Source organism: Hoplias malabaricus, chromosome Y (genome assembly GCF_029633855.1).
Source record: "Hoplias malabaricus isolate fHopMal1 chromosome Y, fHopMal1.hap1, whole genome shotgun sequence".
In the NCBI taxonomy this organism is placed as follows: Eukaryota; Metazoa; Chordata; class Actinopteri; order Characiformes; family Erythrinidae; genus Hoplias; species Hoplias malabaricus.
In genome coordinates, this window is record NC_089820.1 from 81737311 (window position 1) to 81755433 (window position 18123).

An 18123-nucleotide genomic window follows, 5' to 3' on the forward strand; every position below is an offset into this window, starting at 1 on the left:
ATGCAAACACAGAGAAACACACCACACTCCTCACAGACAGTCACCCAGAGGAAACCCACGCAGACACAGAGAGAACACACCACACTCCTCACAGACAGTCACCCGGAGGAAACCCATGCAGACACAGAGAAACACACCACACTCCTCACAGACAGTCACCCGGAGGAAACCCACGCAGACACAGAGAGAACACACCACACTCCTCACAGACAGTCACCCGGAGGAAACCCACGCAGACACAGGGAGAACACACCACACTCCTCACAGACAGTCACCCGGAGGAAACCCACGCAGACACAGAGAGAACACACCACACTCCTCACAGACAGTCACCCGGAGGAAACCCATGCAGACACAGAGAGAACACACCACACTCCTCACAGACAGTCACCCGGAGGAAACCCACGCGGACACAGGGAGAACACACCAACTCCTCACAGACAGTCACCCGGAGGAAACCCACGCGGACACAGGGAGAACACACCAACTCCTCACAGACAGTCACCCGGAGGAAACCCACACAGACACAGAGAGAACACACCACACTCCTCACAGACGGTCACCCGGAGGAAACCCACGCGGACACAGGGAGAACACACCACACTCCTCACAGACAGTCATCCGGAGGAAACCCACGCAGACACAGGGAGAACACGCCACACTCCTCACAGACAGTCACCCGGAGGAAATCCACGTAGACACAGAGAGAACACACCACACTCCTCACAGACAGTCACACGGAGTGAGAATTGAACCCACAACCTCCAGGCCCCTGAAGCTGTGTGACTGCGACACTAACCTGCTGCACCACCATGCCGCCTTTTATTAATTTCAGTCAAAACAATATAATTCTGATAAAGATTTGAAAAACAAAAAGGCCACAGAAAAACTACCAACAACAAACAAGAAACATGTCAAAAAAAATAAACCTCTTGGCTTTGTCAGTTTTAATATTTTTACAGTGAACTCTAATCAACACCAGTCAGTGACAGATGCTGTAAATAATGCGTATTGAAATATTGACAAAGGTGTTTATATGTCAAATAATTGTTATCGAAAAGTGTTGAAAGTATATTGCGATACAAATTGATATTGAATTATCGTCCAGCTCTAATCACACCCAGGGCACAACTGGCCAGTCTTCTTCAAGTGTTGTGAACTGTCCAATGACAGTGTGTTAGCAGCAGTGGCTGGCTTCATATGACTTAGAGGATTATGGGATTGATTGTGACTCAGATAAAGGATGTGGCAATGACAAAAACCTGGATTGAAATAAAAAAAGATTTACAAAGAATTTTAAAATAGAAATAGATGTTACAGAGGACGAATGAACTTAAAAATGGTTTCTGATCTGATCTGACTGTGTCTGGACGTCGTGGTCCTGTCTCTGCACGGGTTGAAGAGATGATGACAGCTGTTGTTAACCTGATTATGTCAACACATCTCCTTCTCTTCTGTCTCAAATCCCTACCTTCTTCCCTGTGTGAGCAGTGTTTTTCTCGGCTGTGTGAAGACCAGTGGAGTGATGTGTTTATCATGTCACGATGGCAAAGGCGAGAATGTGGGAAGAACTCCCTCTGATTTTCTTAAGTGTCTAAATGTCACTGAGCCTTGGCCTGCTTTCTCAGCGAGGTCAGGAAATAGTGTGTGGACACACACACACACACACACACAGACACACATCACTGGCAAGACCTGGGAAACTTTTTCGAACTCGTTAACTCAAGCTTCTCAGACTTTTTTCATATCATCGGCCTCGTGATTATCCACCCTCCTGCGGCAGCTGTTAAAACCACACACACGGAGGTGTGCAACCGGTCCTGAAAATGCCAAAGGGCCAATCAATGAGAGGAAAGCGTCTGTACGTCTCACAGCTGTGTCTGATCAGCTCATACCAGCACAACACACACTAACACATGTGTTCACACATAGAACAGGGTCAAAGGCGTCAATTAAAGTATGCAGAGCAACAGATGAGCTACAGTTTTGTAATTATAGCGATACAAAATGCTCCTGTATGGTCAGTGAGGCTAAGAGTATGGACAAAGTGTAAAAATAATTTCTTTTGAACGCTTAAAGGGACAGTAGGCAAGATACTTTTTTTCTCATGGGCTCCCCCTACTGCTGGAGAATAACGAGGCATTGTAGAGGAATTGGGGGTGTTTCTTACCCTCTTTCAAATGTTACATAGTGCAGTTTCTGCAGTGCGGAGTCTGGAATAGCAATGACAGAGTGTCTATTCTCCCTACTGCAGCTTAGTGGAGCATCACAGTGACTTTGAAGCTGTAATTTTAAAGTAAAAATAACACGTAGTGTTTCTTTAAAGGCTTTAATGCTTAAAATGTGAGTGAGTAAGATAGTAAAACGAACTCCTCCAGTTGGCTTCATGACACGACTGGCACACACTAGTGAACACTAGGGGGCAGTGAACACAGCGCCCGGGGAGCGGTTGGGGGTTAGGTGCCTTGCTCAAGGGTATTTTAGTCATGACCTGATGGCTTTGGGGATTGAACTGGCAACAAGCCCTGTTCCCTAACAACCAGGCCACGGCTTCCCCTTTTTAAAATATTAATTAATTCATTATCCATGTGTCTGCGTGGGTTTCCTCCGGGTGACTGTCTGTGAAGAGTGTGGTGTGTTCTCCCTGTGTCTGCGTGGGTTTCCTCCGGGTGACTGTCTGTGAGGAGTGTGGTGTGTTCTCCCTGTGTCTGCGTGGGTTTCCTCCGGGTTACTGTCTGTGAGGAGTGTGGTGTGTTCTCCCTGTGTCTGCGTGGGTTTCCTCCGGGTGACTGTCTGTGAGGAGTGTGGTGTGTTCTCCCTGTGTCTGCGTGGGTTTCCTCCGGGTGACTGTCTGTGAGGAGTGTGGTGTGTTCTCCCTGTGTCTGCGTGGGTTTCCTCCGGGTGACTGTCTGTGAGGAGTGTGGTGTGTTCTCCCTGTGTCTGCGTGGGTTTCCTCCGGGTGCTCTGGTTTCCTCCCACACTCCAAAAACACACGTTGGTAGGTGGATTGGAGACTCAAAATTGTCCGTAGGTATGAATGTGTGAGTGTTTGTGTTGCCCTGTGAAGGACTGGCGCCCCCTCCAGGGTGTATTCCTGCCTTGCACCCAATGATTCCAGGTAGGCTCTGGACCCACCGCGACCCTGAACTGGATAAGGGTTACAGACAATGAATGAATGAACACATTTTTTCATGCACTGAACTGAAAAGACTTAAGACTTTACACAAAAGGCCTTTTTCTCTGAAATATTGTTCACAAATTTGCTTAAATCTGTGTTAGTGAGCACTTGACATTTTGCCGAGATAATCCATCCACCTCACAGGTGTGGCACACCAAGATTCTGATTGGAAAGTATGATTATTGCACAGGTGTGGCTTAGGCTGGCCACAATAAATGTGGACCGGGCCCTACACTCAGTAGAAGAAATGTGTTGTGATGTCATACGGAGGGATCCGAAACAAGGGAAGGATAGAAGAAAGAAAGTATCTTGTGATGAAAGAGTAAGTGACGTGACTTTAAATAAGACCTCCTCCAAAAGTCAAGGTTACCTTCGAAGCTGTCATCACTTTTTCTTGATAAAAGTAAAGGTGTGTGTGTGTGTGTGTGTGTGTGTGTGTGTGTGTGACAAGCAAATGATAGCAAAAATAGAGGTCACAGGCAAAATGGAACAGAGGACAGGAAATGAGACGCAAGGCAAAGAAGATAGAGTGCTGAACTTTCTTTTATGTTCTCTCTCTCTCTCTCTCTCTCTCTCTTCCTCTCTCTCTCTCTCTCTCTCTCTCTCTCTATCTCTTCCTCTCTCTCTCTCTCCCTCTCCCTCTCTCTCTCTCTCTCTCTCTCTCTCTCTCTCTCTCTCACACACACACACACACTCTCTCTCTCTGTCTTTCTCTCTCCCTCTCTCTCTCTCTCTATATATATATATATATCTTCTCTCTCTCTCTCTCTCTCTCTCTCTCTCTCTGTAGGTGTTTGGATAGTTTTTGTGTCAGTATGTGTGTGTGTGTGTGTGTGTGTATGAATAAGACACCACGGGGATTAACATGATCTTTATTTTTGCTTCCTGGGCTCGTTCTGCCACCCGCTGCCAGTATTAATAGCACAGCTATTCTATAGTTAAGTCACTGATGTGAAATGAACACCTACGGTAAACACTTCAGAAAAGACTAGTTCTTCTTCTTCTCAGTCCATTAGTCTCTCCTCTAGTGGCAAACGATGAAGAAGGACAGTAATGTCCAGTATTTAATCTCTGTACCTGAAGTTCATTGTCATTGTCCGAACGGGACAAATCAATGTAGGTGAATTTTTGTAGGTGACAAGATTTAGGATTAATCCCGTTTCACTACATAGCCCTGCCTCTCCACCTACCCCTAGGGGCAGGGGCGTCTCGATTCTTGTTGGGAATCAGGGGGTAGGACTGAGGGGGATTTTTCAGAGGCACACTTCAGACCAATGGCTATGAATGTCTCATGGATCAGCTGCAAGATTAAAGTCCTGAAGACCCTGTGAAGGACTGGTGCCCCCTCCAGGGTGTGTTCCCGCCTTGTGCCCAATGATTCCAGGTAGGCTCTGGACCCACCGCGACCCTGAACTGGATAAGGGTTACAGATAATGAATGAATGAATGAATGAATACAGTCCTGAAGCTGTGATATTGCTGCACACTGTGTGTGCTGAAGATATATATCTGGCTCTTGAAGGGTCGTCTCTTGTAACTCAGATCCACGGGGCAAGACAACACTTGAAAACAAGGGGTAGGGGTAAAAGTAGGAAATGGGATTCACCCTTAATCACCTAACGTGATGAGTACTAGCCAGCGCAGGCATGTGTGATCCAACATAGCAGAGCTAGATGAGTCCTCCAAGCGTGTTGAGCTGTTCTATGTAGTGATTTTGTTAGCAGCAGTGGATTCAGTAGATAAATGCACATGTATTTGAGAGTATACCTGAATGTTCTGGGGAGGGGCAGCATTGTGGCACTGCAGGTAGTGTCAGTGTCACACGGCTTCAGGGTCCTAGTGGGCTTAATCCCCAGTTTAGGTCACTCTGGTGTGTTCTCGCTGTGACTGAGTGGGTCTCCTCCAGATGCTCCAGTTTTCTCCCACAGTCCAGAAACCCAATATGGAAGCTGGGTTGGCCGTGTGAGACTATACATAAGGTGTCCTGTGATGGACTAGTGTCACGTCCAGGGTGTGTTCCTGCCTTGTGGGCCTTCAGAAATAACCAATGACTGACAAGTTCTTCAAAGGCTAAAATGGCCATACTAATTGCAGTTTTGACAAAAGAGGGGTCTCTTTCACACTATTCCTCCCTTAGTTTCTCTCTCTCTCTCTCTCTCTCTCTCTCTCTCTCTCTCTCTCTCTTTGGAGCAGAGCATCTGTCGAGCAGTGAAGGAACGACAAATCGAGATGGATCGAGCGAGGGGCATAGAGTTTGACAGTTCTTAATTAGAGCTGTTAAAAACAAGCAAGAATGATGGAAGAAGAAAGTTTCAGAGAGGAAGAAGAGATGAAAGAGAGGAGTTAAAAGAGGGATAGAGCCCAGCTGGTGCTCTCCTGGCTTTTTCTTTCATTCTTATTAAGGACAGTGTATTCTGTCTGTCCTCGTAACTAGGCCAAGGCAGAATGGTTTTCTTTTTTTTTTTTTCTGCCCTCACAGGGAGAGCGATCTCTCTCATATTTCTCTCTAATTACTTCAGAGATAAGGCCTTTATAGAGAACAACATGTCTCCTCTGAGGTGACCACACCAACCTTGCATCCCTCCTTGAGAGAGAGAGAGAGAGAGAGAGAGAGAATGAGGATTAGAATTTATTATGTGTTGAAACTTTTAGCCATACTTGGACATTTCCCTGCATCAGCCAATAGGAGACAATGAGGGGCGGAGCCTGAGTCAGTCAGTCATTCCACTGTAAAGAAATTGCATGTGTAACCACTGTTGAAACAGATGTAAAATGACAAGTTAATCACTTTTGGACACCGAAGTGTTGCTGATTTTACTGCAGATGGCCCTGTACCCTGACTATAGCCTAAACAGACAAGAGGAAAGGGCCTGTACTGTAAACAGTCTGACTATATAACTTTAACTGATGATAAGAGCTGCACAGTGGTGCAGAATGGGGCTCTGGGTTCAATGCCCGACTCAGCTCACTGAGGTTTGGGGTTGGTTTCATTCAGCCAGAACATTCATCTTGTTTTGTGTCAGAGATTCCAGGCTGTAGACCTGCTGTGACTCTGATCAGGATGAAGTGGTTACAGAAGATGAATGAATGAATGAATGATTGAGATATTATAACTGTGTGGGATAATATTAGTACATTTATTATAGACTAAGCAGATCAGGATTGGCTAAAAATACAAGGTGTATGAATATATTTCAAAGCATGTTGGTGTTTTGTGCAAAAAAGATACATTCACATGTCCCACTGCTGTTATACTCCATATCAGAACTCATGGAATATCTCTTATCCAATCAAATTACTTGGCTGGAACCATCTAACTACTGAATAAACCTTTATATTTGGCTGTACAAGGGAAGCAGCCAATGAGTGCAGCTGAAAAGTGGGTGTTCTATTAGGTATACATATAAGTTTTAAAGTGTAATGGAAATTCAAAATCCAAACACTGTCCATTATTTTGTCATTTTATGGTAACTGTTGTTCATTCATTCATTATCTGTAACCCCTTATCCAGTTCAGAGTCACGGTGGGTCCAGAGCCTACCTGGAATCATTGGACACAAGGCGGGAACACACCCTGTTAGGGTGGTAACTGTTGTGTACTATTAAAAATTACAAGTGTTATTATATTCAACAACAACGACAAAAAATAATTAACCTAAAAATTAAGTAGTTGGAAAATGGCAAGTGAGAAGTGTTTATTCGTCACTGCAATTGTTACAAGTTCCATCAAGGAATAAGTTTCTGTTGTTGGGAGTAATATTATATCTGGAAATACATGTGAGGTTTGGGTTAGATGATTTAAAGTTGGTTATTTTGATGTTAGCCTAATGCTAATGAAAGTCCTCAGGCAAGACTCCTAACTCTTGATTATTTGATTACTCTTGATCTTCAATAAACACTAAGGTTCTCTGTAGAACTGTTTGCCATATGCCATAAATGTAAAAGCATTACTTATGTTTGGTTGATATTTGAATAGCCTTGAATAGACGGTTCATGCATCTAATTACACACTCCATTCGTACACTGTCTAACACACAGCATTAAACAGCTTCTCCATTTGTCTGAAAGTCAGTGACTCAGAACAGCCATCAACAGCATTTTATCTCTGATAAATTGCTAAGAAAAGATATTAATAATCAGTGGAGATTAGCGGCATGTGTGTGTGTGTGTTCGTGTGTGGGTGTGTGATTTAAGCCCTGCACTGCTTGCTGTAATCACTTTATCAGTTTCAATCTTGTAACGTAACTTAATTAGCTATCAAGATGTAACTACCCTCAGAAGCCCAGAGCAGGCAGTAAGCCTTAACCTCCTGCTAGTGTAACATTAGCGCAGTAGCTAATTCCATTAAGCTCATTGTTTTGGTGTTTGTTGCCAGGTTTTCTCTGGCTGTGATGAAGTCCTCATTAGTATTCATAGGAGGAACTATCCCCATGAGAAAAGTAACATGATCATCCAGTAAAAATCTGCTCCTGGAAATACCAGGAACTTTGATGGAATTCCAAATGTCCAGACAAGTCATATTCTATTGTTAGCAGAAAAAAAAACAGCTTCAAGATTGGGCTTTCATTTCTAGTATGTCACAGAGTCAAGAGCTGATTTTGGTCACAACATTAAATGACCACAATCTGATTCACATGGTGGATTTAGAAAGTCCCGTCTAGACCTCTAGAACGTTAGGTATATCCCGGTATGTTTACATGTAATATTTTCAATTCTAGATCCTCATGTCTAAATTTCTAGAACCTTATCAGACTATCGAGATCAAAGGTCCTGAAACCCATAATTTTCTTTCTAGATACTTGTCAGGAATCATGTTTCTAGATTTCCAGGACCCAGTACCTAGACCTCAAGAATATCAATTCCAAATTTCCAAAATATCATATTGATTTCTCAAATCTACTTCATATCCAGATTATATCCTTAAGTATACCCTCAGACTTCTAGAACCTCATATCCAGATTTCTAGAAGTCCATGCTTAAACTCGTAGAGCCTCATGTCCAGGTTTCTAAACCCTCATACTCAGATTTTACAACTGCATGTCCACATTTCTAGAACCTCATGCTGTTCACATTCATACTCTTAAAAACCCAGGTCCAGGTTTCTAGACCCTCATGTTCAGACTTTTAGAACTTTATGTTCAGATTTCTAGAATTTCCTACTCAGACTCTTAGAACTTCATGTCTAGATTCCTAGAAAAACATTCTTACATATATCATTTTTTAGAAACGTATGCTAATTGTTGCTAAACCACATGCTCAAACTTCCAGGAGGTCATAGCCTGTTTTATTTAAAACTATGTCCAGACCTTTAGAACCTCATGTTGAGTTTTCTAATTCCGTACCTATACATTTACATCCTCATGTCCACATTTCTAGAACCTCACCCCTAGATAATAATCTCATGAGCAGATTTCCTGAACCCTTTACTGAGACTGAGATTTCCATAACCCACGCTTTAATTTCTAGCACTTCCAAATCTCTAAAACCCTTTCCCCAGATTTCCATAACTTAATCCTCCAGAAAACTTACTCCACATTTCCATAGGACCCCATGTCCAGATCTCTAGAACCTTCACACAGTATTTCTAGGTCCCTATGTACATCCCTGGGACACCATGTTTGTATCAATAGAACACAATGTCCAGATTTCTATTAGCCCATATCCAGATGTCCACGCCCGGTTTTCTTAAACTCCATGCTGACACTTCTAGAAACCCATGCCAAGAATTTTTTTAGGACACCATGCCAAACGTCTAGCACTCCCTGTCCAGATTTAGAATCCCAGACTAGAATCCTATTCCCAGTTTGCCGCTGGATCCGTTGCTGGCCTGTGTGACTGTACTGCATGACCCCAGCACTAGGCCCCTGTCCAGCACCTCCTAATGATGTGATGAGTCACAGATGCTCTTGGGTGGTTTGATGTGGCATAATTCCCCTCCATTAACATGCTCTGTCTCTCTATTCCTCTTTTTCTCTCTCACTCTCTCCCACACTCTGTCCCTTTTTCTCACTTTCCCTGTCTCCTACGCTCATTCTTGCTCTATCCGCAACACACACACACACAGACACACTCTTCCCAATCTGGCTCTTATTTTCTAGGTCTACCCTCTTGTCTTCTTCTCCTTCTTCCCACTGGCACTGTTTCCCTCTCACTTTTCTTATCACCAACTGAGCCCTCACCACTCCATCTTTACATCCTTCTTTCATTTCTTCCTTGTTTTTCTCTTCTTTCTCATTGAAAATCTGATTCACAGCTCCCTCAAAGGCTGTTAGCCTCTCTGTGTGTGTGTGTGTGAGTGTGTGTTTTATAAACAGCGTAGGTGTTTAAAGGAAGGGCCCTGTGCTCTTCAGACTTGCAAACTTTGTTTTGTTTATTTATTTATTTATTTATTGGTCAAAATGTGTTTTAAAAAATGTGAAAAAAAAATCTCTTGTATTTCATACTCAGACTGAAGACCTTCCACTGTAAACTCACACGTGCCTTAAAAATACAGTAATACAGGTTGAGTTAAGAGGCACAGGACACGCTTTTATTTCTTTGATATGCTACATCGCCACCTTCCCATTTGGAAAAATTTGCCCTTGATCCAATATGATGACCTTCAAGATGCGGGCCATATTCCAGACATAAAAAGATAGCCCCCTTCATCCAGTAACTTGCTGTGTATTCAGATAAAAGGGTGACCCACACTTTATACCACAACTCCACAACTCCACAAATAAAATGGTGGAAACCCTGCACTGGGTGTTCATCCTGATATTTTTAATAAGCAGCAAATTAATGAATTGCAGATATCACACAAAAGAGTTAATCTTCAATGCAGTTATTTAAATTACCGATACTTTTTGCAAATCAAGATCAGGAACAAATATCGAAAAATAATTTTAATCTTTCAATTTAAGATTGTTTTTGATGACATTATGATAAAGTATAAATGACACCTTCACTTTTTAAAATATTGAAACATGAAAACCAACAAAAATGGAGATTCAAGGTTTGGTTAAACAGTGACTACACATCCAGCTGTTTGGGTGTACCTTTCAAATTAAGTATGTATCTTTTACACTTATATATCGCTTTTCTAGACACCCAAGGATGCTTTACAATCCACACTGAACTCAGAACGCTCAGAACACTCGATCCACACACACTGGTGAGAAGCGGCAGCCAAACGCGCACAGCGTACTCTCGACCAGGAACGACCGTCCACCTGGAGGACTGCATCGGGCACTAGGGTTTCACCCAGGACAGAGACACCATCCATATCTGGGGTCACACTTACATTCACTCACATATACAGACATTCATATACACACTCATTCACTCACACACCAAGACAGTTATTAGAGAAGCCAAGTCACCTACCCTCCATGTTTTTGGACTGTGGGAGGAAACCGGAGCCCCCGCAGACATGCAGACACGGGGAGAACATGGAAACTCAACCCAGATGGGACTTGAACCCAAAATCCCAGCGCTGGGAGGTGCTAACCACTAAGCCACCGTGCCGCTCAAGTGAAATCAGCCTTTTTAAGATGCGCACCCATTGCAGACACTGCTGTTTGCTTGATGGCTCATTTTGGTTAATGAACACTTCTCAGTCCAGCAACTACTACAGCACTGCTGTGTCTGATCCACTCACACCAGCAACACACACTAACACATCACTATCACATCATTATCACATCCAGAGCAATGGATGAACTAGTAGTAGAGCTACAAAATGCACCTGTAGGGCTAGTGGAGCTGATAAAATGTACAGTGCATGTAGAATACTAGAATGTGACTTTATTTTGGCCAGACAGGGTGTTATATTAATATAATCCCTGAACTAGTATTTCACATTATGCAGCCGTAATGATCCCCAATATTTTTAATAGACTCCAATTTAGTTGGAACGCTCAGCTGATAATAGGCCATTAAGTGAATATATTATACATGATTCCTAATTGGGTTTGTGGTACTTATGTATATTAATGCATGCCACTCAACACTTCACTGTACCTCAGCGGTTTCAGCAGTGTAGAGGAGGGTCTCCTTCGGTTAATCAGCCTTAAATCATCCCCCTGATTGATATCGCACCTCTCGCACGCCTGGGAGACGTCTCAGCTGAGATTTTATTCCAGTAATTTATGCCCTTAGTACCTGGGTAATGTATGTATGGTTTGTTCAGAGGTTGCCCAGCGTACATTTATATATATAATACTTTGACTTCATTTTGATGAAATAAAGTCTACTCTACTGCATTTAAGAGGTAGCTGTTTGTAAAATAGCTCTGGTATAATAGAGACAAAAAGACTGTTGGTGAAAAACTGTGGTCTAAGCTCATCAAGCCCAACACCATGTGTCAGCCAATCGGGTATAAACTCACCCTCCACCGGTAGAGTAGTGGAAGTGCATTCTTTGGAGTGAGGAACACTATCCAATACCTTTGGGATGAGTAGTAGTAGTTGTTTTGAATCAGATATTATCGTCAAATCAATGCAGGCAAATCATGACCTAAAGGTTTAAGAAGTGGACTTGGGTCTAAAAGGTCACTAGTTTGATCCCTGGACCAGGAGAAGGTGTGGGGAGAGAGAGTGAAGCAACAGTGCTTTCTCCTTTCTCAAGATTTACAGCTAAACTACCCTCAAACAAGGCACCTAACTCCTAACACCTCCTCGGTCATCGAGGTGGCTGCCCACCACTCTGGGTGTGTGGGGAGGGGGGTTCCTGCCCCTAGTCATGTATATGTGCATGTGTGTGTGTTTGTGTGCCAGGAATACAGTACGTTGTGGGGACCTGTTCACACACTAACATTGTGGGGACTTGGCTTCTTTGTGGGGACTTGGCTTCTTTGTGGGGACCAGCTGTTGGTACATCATTGCATTTCCACAATTTAAAGTAAAGACTTTTTTTAAAAGTTTTAAGTTGGGGTTAAGGTAGTAATACTTACGCAAAAGTTAATGGTAAACCTCCACGAAAATAATGAAAGTGTGTATATAATATCTCCACAATTCACAGATACTAGACTGTGTTTGTGTGCATGTGTATTAGGAACGTATCACATATAAAGGACTTTTTTATACACTCTCATTATGGGGTTTTGCCTTCCTTGTGGGGACCACCACAACCCACAGATACAAGGGTTTGTGGCCATAGGTTCAGTGCCACAAATGTGTTAAAAGTGCACTCCAAATCTTGTTGTACACCTTTTCAGTCAAGATCAGCACCTGACCTAGTCTTGTGGCTGAGTGCAACCTAATCCTCACAGATATGTTCCAACATGCAAAGCCTTTCTAGATGAATAGGTGCTGGTACTACAGCACAGGGGGACAAACACATTGATAGAGTTTGTGGAGATATGGGTGTTGTTTCTTGAATGCAGGGTTAATAGCTGCTCATGAGCCTAATATCACAATGCCCAATACCAAGTGTCAGCCTGAGGTCACAACTCTCCCCCAGGACTAGGCTGTAGAGACATGGCAATGCATTTTTCATTGCAATGCACTTTTCATTGATGAAGTACCATTCAATACCTTTGGGATGAGGTAGAGTAGGGTTTGTGATCCACAATTAATGATCCAACACCAGTACCTGACCTCCCTAGTGTTCTTGTGGCTGAACGCAATCAAATCCACTTTGTCCACCTCTACACTGGTGCAATAATGCCTGGGACATTTAAGAGACAGTTGTTTAAGTCTGGCTCTCTTGTTTCTGGAAGGGAGGTGTAATGTTATACTCTTTACATAACAGCTTTGAGCTGTATCACCTCCAAGACTCTGACCTTGATACTAAAGGATCCTTAAAGTCCACTGACTCAGCACAGTCTCTCCTTACACCAGCTACGATACACAGCACAGCGTAATGCCCCAGCAAAACTAAAGCAGAACTGAACCTGAACTGGACATGGCATGCTGTTTTGTTTTTGTTTCTTTCTTTCTATACCTTCCTGGACATTTCACCTCTCTGATGTTTTCCTTTTCAAATATTAATCTTTAAATGGTTTTGTTTAGTTTTTCTTTTCTTTACTTTTACTTTTCCTTTCCTTTTTTGCCCTTCCTTTATTTTAGTTTCCATTTCTTTCCTAAACCTTGCCTTTACTTCCTCAAAATTTCATTCATCTTCCCTCAACATTCTTATTACCCTAAATTACATAATGCAAACCTCTGATAGGTCTGTTTGTGTTTAAATTTTGTTGCTAACAATATCCTTCCTAAGGTCCCAAGATCCTCCCCGATCATACTTAATACCACCAGCCTGAGAGGGTAAAAGCAAATGCACACAAGCCTTTTTTTTAAATAAATGAGGCCAGACTTTAGCATCTGTTGGCTGTACAGGAGCCAGAGGAAAAGGCAGCTGGGAGGATGTCACCTGAGACAGGTTTCTTGAGTTGTTAAAGCCACTATATGCATCTCATCTTCAAAGCGTAGAATGACAGATTTTGCTGAGCTGAAATGTCACACCTCTGCGGACACACATCAGAAGCTCTGGACTCTGTTTCCCTGGTTACTCAGAGAATACAAAAGGAAAAAGCATAATGAAGACTGAAAGATGTAAATCAGAGTTAGCAGCAGTTGTAGAGGCTATGACGCTGGGTAGTGGACGCAGGATGCAGATGCCTATGTGTAGTTTATTTAATAGCAATCACAGCGTAGAAATACAGAACTGAATATGGACCTCGGAATATAGTACAGAGGCACAGGAACCCCATTGACTTAACAATGACCAACAAAGCAAAGACAGGGATACAGGGCTTAAATACACCAGAGGAGCAAGCAACAAACTAAACACGGCTGGGGCATCTTACCAACATCATGAAACCTGTCCATCACAGGGTCCATCACATACTTACATCTATGGTGACTTCTGGCATAGCCAATCTACTTCCCAGCAGGTGCTTCTGACTCTGGAAACTTGAGCACCTGGAGGAAACCAACGCAGATAAAGAGAGAACACACCAAACTCCTCAATGACGTGAACTAACTAAGCTAACGTCCTAACATAGCGGAATTTTACTTCCACACAGATCAGTCCTCACCTCAGGTCACTGTCTGCCTAGAGTTTGGCGTGTTCTCCTTGTGTCTGCATGGGTTTCCCTCGGGTTAGAGGCTGCATTCTGGATGAAATCTAGCAGGAGCGGGATTAAAAAATTGGTCCCCTGCAAACCTCTACTACACGTCCTTTGGTTTCCACTTACAATCCATTAAAACATGTCGGTAAGTGGAATGACTGTGTGAAATTGCCCCCTGGTGTGAGCAACGGAGTGAGTATGTGCTGCACTCTGATGGACTGCTGCTTTTCCAGGGAGTGTTCCTGCCTTATGCTGTTGCCTTTCAGCCTAATAGCTGATGCTTGGTTAGCGTAGTGACACAGCCTTTCTACAATGGGTCCAGCTTCCAGGTGACTTCATAATGTGCCAAAGAATGTAAAACATTATGGGTGTAGAGAAGCACTATCTAAGAATAGATAAGTAAGTAAGTCTTTTTAGCAAACATCACTAAAATGCCCTGAGCGAGCCAGTACGATTGTTAAAATCGCTTTGACAGACAGTAAAATCTGAGTGGCTTGTGTAGTTAAGTTTTTTCATCAAAGTGTTCCTTAATGAAATTAACACTGGTTAAGGTTACAGTTAGGTTTAGGGGTTACGTTTAGGTTTGGGGTTACGTTTAAGACTGTAGTTTTCATGCTGTGTTGCTAGATAGTCACATAAAATTTGTAAAAATAAAAAATAAATAAATAAATGTACGAATTCTGAGAATGGCAATGAGACCAGGTTTTTACTTTGAAGTAAGAGCTTTCTATTCCTTCTGTTATGAATACATAAAAAATAATTTACCGTGTGTTGTATTACCGAGGCTGGACAAGTCACAGAGAACCTTTTTTGGTGTGTGCACAGTTCTTATATTCAGCAAAGTCCATAGACTGACCTTCAAGTGGACGCATTCATATATCAAAAAAAGAAACTAATTTCCTTGGCTCCCAGCTGGCCATTTCAAATTGAGTAGCAGTGTTCCAGTGGGTTTGGAAATTAGCTTAACCAGTGAACTGTACTTCTGATTGAAGCCGACACAGCTCTGCTTGCCAAGATGATTTTACCTTTCTGTAGTGTATCAAAAAGATTTTAGACATACCTTCTGAGTACCAGCAACTTTTGCCTACTGGTCAAATATCGGCCTCACATAAGGATGCCCTCTGTGTTCAGTGATGGGATCTTCTGACATCGTGTGAAGCATTCCTAATGAAGGAAAACATTTGAAAGTTATGTAAAAGGACGTTGTGCTGGCATGTGTTTAGTGTTTGATCAGATCTGATGAATTACCAGGTTCTGAAGCTTCAGTCTAAAGCATCTGGATCCTGAAGGTTGAAAAATGCAGCCATTTTGTGCACAGACGTCTCTGTCACGATCTTCACTCTCAGTTTAATCATCCTCCTCTTCCTCCTCTCTATTTTCATATTTCCTTCTTTATTATCATCATCATTATTAACAAGTTGTTTTTTTTCCCTGCAACTTCTACTCTATCTTTTCTTTTTCTTCTGCTTATTCATCATCAGCAGCACCTTGTACTTTTTTTTCATAGTCTACTACAATCATTTCAACTCCTTCTTTTTCCTCTTCTTCATATTCTTCTTCTTTTTCCTCTTCTGCCTATTTCTTCTTCTTCTTCTTCTTCTTCTTGTTTGACTTTCTTCTTCAACTTTCCATTCTTCTTGTTTCTCCTTTTCTTCTTCAAACTTCCCTTGTTTCTTCTTCTTCTTCTTCTTCTTCTTCTTCTTCTTGTCCTCATCCACATATTTTTATTCATCCTCTTCTTCTTCCCCTTCATCATCTTGTTTCTCCTTTTCTCCATCTCTCCCTCCTTCTTCAGTCCACTTCTTCTTATTTTTCCCCTTCTTTGACTTTCTTCTTCTTTGTCCTATTCTTCCTCTTTAAACATCCCTTTCTTATTTTTCTTGTTTCTCATTTTCTTCTTCTTCTTCTTCTTCTTCTTCTTCTTCTTCTTCTTCTTCTTCTTTTGTTTCTTCTTCTTCTTCTTCTTCTTCTTTTTCTTCTTCTTCGTCTTCTTCTTCCTATTATTATTCATCTCCATCATCACCTTGTTCTCATTGTCCTTCTTCAATCTTCTTCTGATTATTATTTCTTTCCTAATTTCTTCTTCTTCAGCTCCTCATTCTCTTTTTTTCTTCTTTTGTGTTTCCTTTTGGTCTTAATTCCAGTTATAGAACAATGATAATTTTATCCCTCAGTTTATTTGATTTATTAATGTGTTTTTTTTGAGCAAAATTTGCACTAAATGCATGACAGAGTGGGCTTTTTTTCCCAGTATGTGGTAGTCTCATTTGACATTCACTCAGATACAGCTTCTGCACTGTAAACACACTTCATGTCACATTATATAAAGCTGTCAGACCTCTTACATAATCTTTAAGTACAGGTTGGGATTCTTTGTGCACAAAATTACAGCTCACCGTAATTTACAGATACTAACAATATCAGCCTTTGGTCAGCGTGGTCAGAGGAATGCCAGCTGTTCTACTGATGTCACTGTGAGTAACCTGCGCTTTGGTCAGTTTGCCAAAGTAATTGTTACAGTCAAGTGGTGTTTACTGTCATTGCTGAATATAACTTGACTGCACTGGAATGAAGTGTGGTTCCTCAGGCCCAACACCCAACAGCAGCACATTTTACAGGAACTACATAAAGTGCAGATACACAACAATGTGAAACACACACAAACACATTACACTTCTCACACATACCAGTCAGTAGAGCAATGTTTATAACTGCTCTTGTCGCAACGTAGGGGTCATGGGGTCATGCAGTTTCCAGTAACTCTCCAGTAACTTCATAGAAAGTTTCCCTGCTGGTTTTGCAAGGCAAGGCTAATCGTCCACATTGCTTTCTTTATGGTCGACAATAGTGTGTGAGTTTATTTGTCCTCATTAGCATAACAACAGAAGAAATGTAGAAACTCCTCACAGACAGTCACCCGGAGGAAACCCACGCAGACACAGGGAGAAAACACCACACTCCTCACAGACAGTCACCCGGAGGAAACCCACGCAGACACAGGGAGAACACACCACACTCCTCACAGACAGTCACCCGAAGGAAACCCACGCAGACACAGGAAGAACACATCACACTCCTCACAGACAGTCACCCGGAGGAAACCCACGCAGACACAGAGAGAACACACCACACTCCATCATTTATTTACTTGATTTATGCATGATTTCTGGTGCATATTTATTGTTTGTTTGTTTTGACGTGTGTCATCCTCCATTTTACAGTAATGGAAATACACAAAATAATTCAAGGAGCCTGTGATTGGTCTAAACTCTGTGCTGTGGCCAATGAAAATCAAGGACTACATGTGACAGTAAACTCACAGAAGAACGTAACACGATAATAACTGAAAGGAACAAGACCTGACAGCAGGGCATTATAAACATGGACATTAAGTGTGTGTAGGTGGTAAAACAGCAGTAAGCGAAATAGATCGAGATTGTAATTAGTGCAGATGGTGAAGAGATTGACCTTCATGGTTTTGCTGAGCTCCTCCAGGCCTTAAACACTAACCTGTGCTAAAGAGGAGAGGGGAAATTGTTGTGGCTGGACAACGGAAATTACAGTGATTACCAGGCAATTTAGTGCTCGTGCACTTGTCCAGGTTGAGAACAGATTTGTTTCCTGAACGAATTACAGCTGTTTACTGCAGTGTGATGGAAAACTTTAATAATTCGTACTCCACCCAGAAATAATAGGCTCTTTCTCTTTCTTCTCCTTCATCATATTCTTCTTCTTCTATTTCATGCTCAGTTTCATCTTATGTCCTTCACTCCTAAAAATAAAGCTGCTACAAATGGTTCTTCAAATGATTTTTAAGACAGTGTAAGCAAAAAATGGGTCCCTATTCACATGTATCTGAATATTTTTTGAAAACTCTTTTTGTTTCCAGAAAGCTAA

The 18123-nt window shown here is 42.2% G+C and overlaps 1 protein-coding gene across 1 annotated transcript in view; it reads left to right on the forward strand.

Annotated features, from left to right (window-relative positions):
- Window positions 1-18123, forward strand: part of LOC136678562 (glypican-1-like) — a 163641-nt gene that overhangs the window by 134528 nt on the left and 10990 nt on the right. The window lies entirely within an intron of this gene.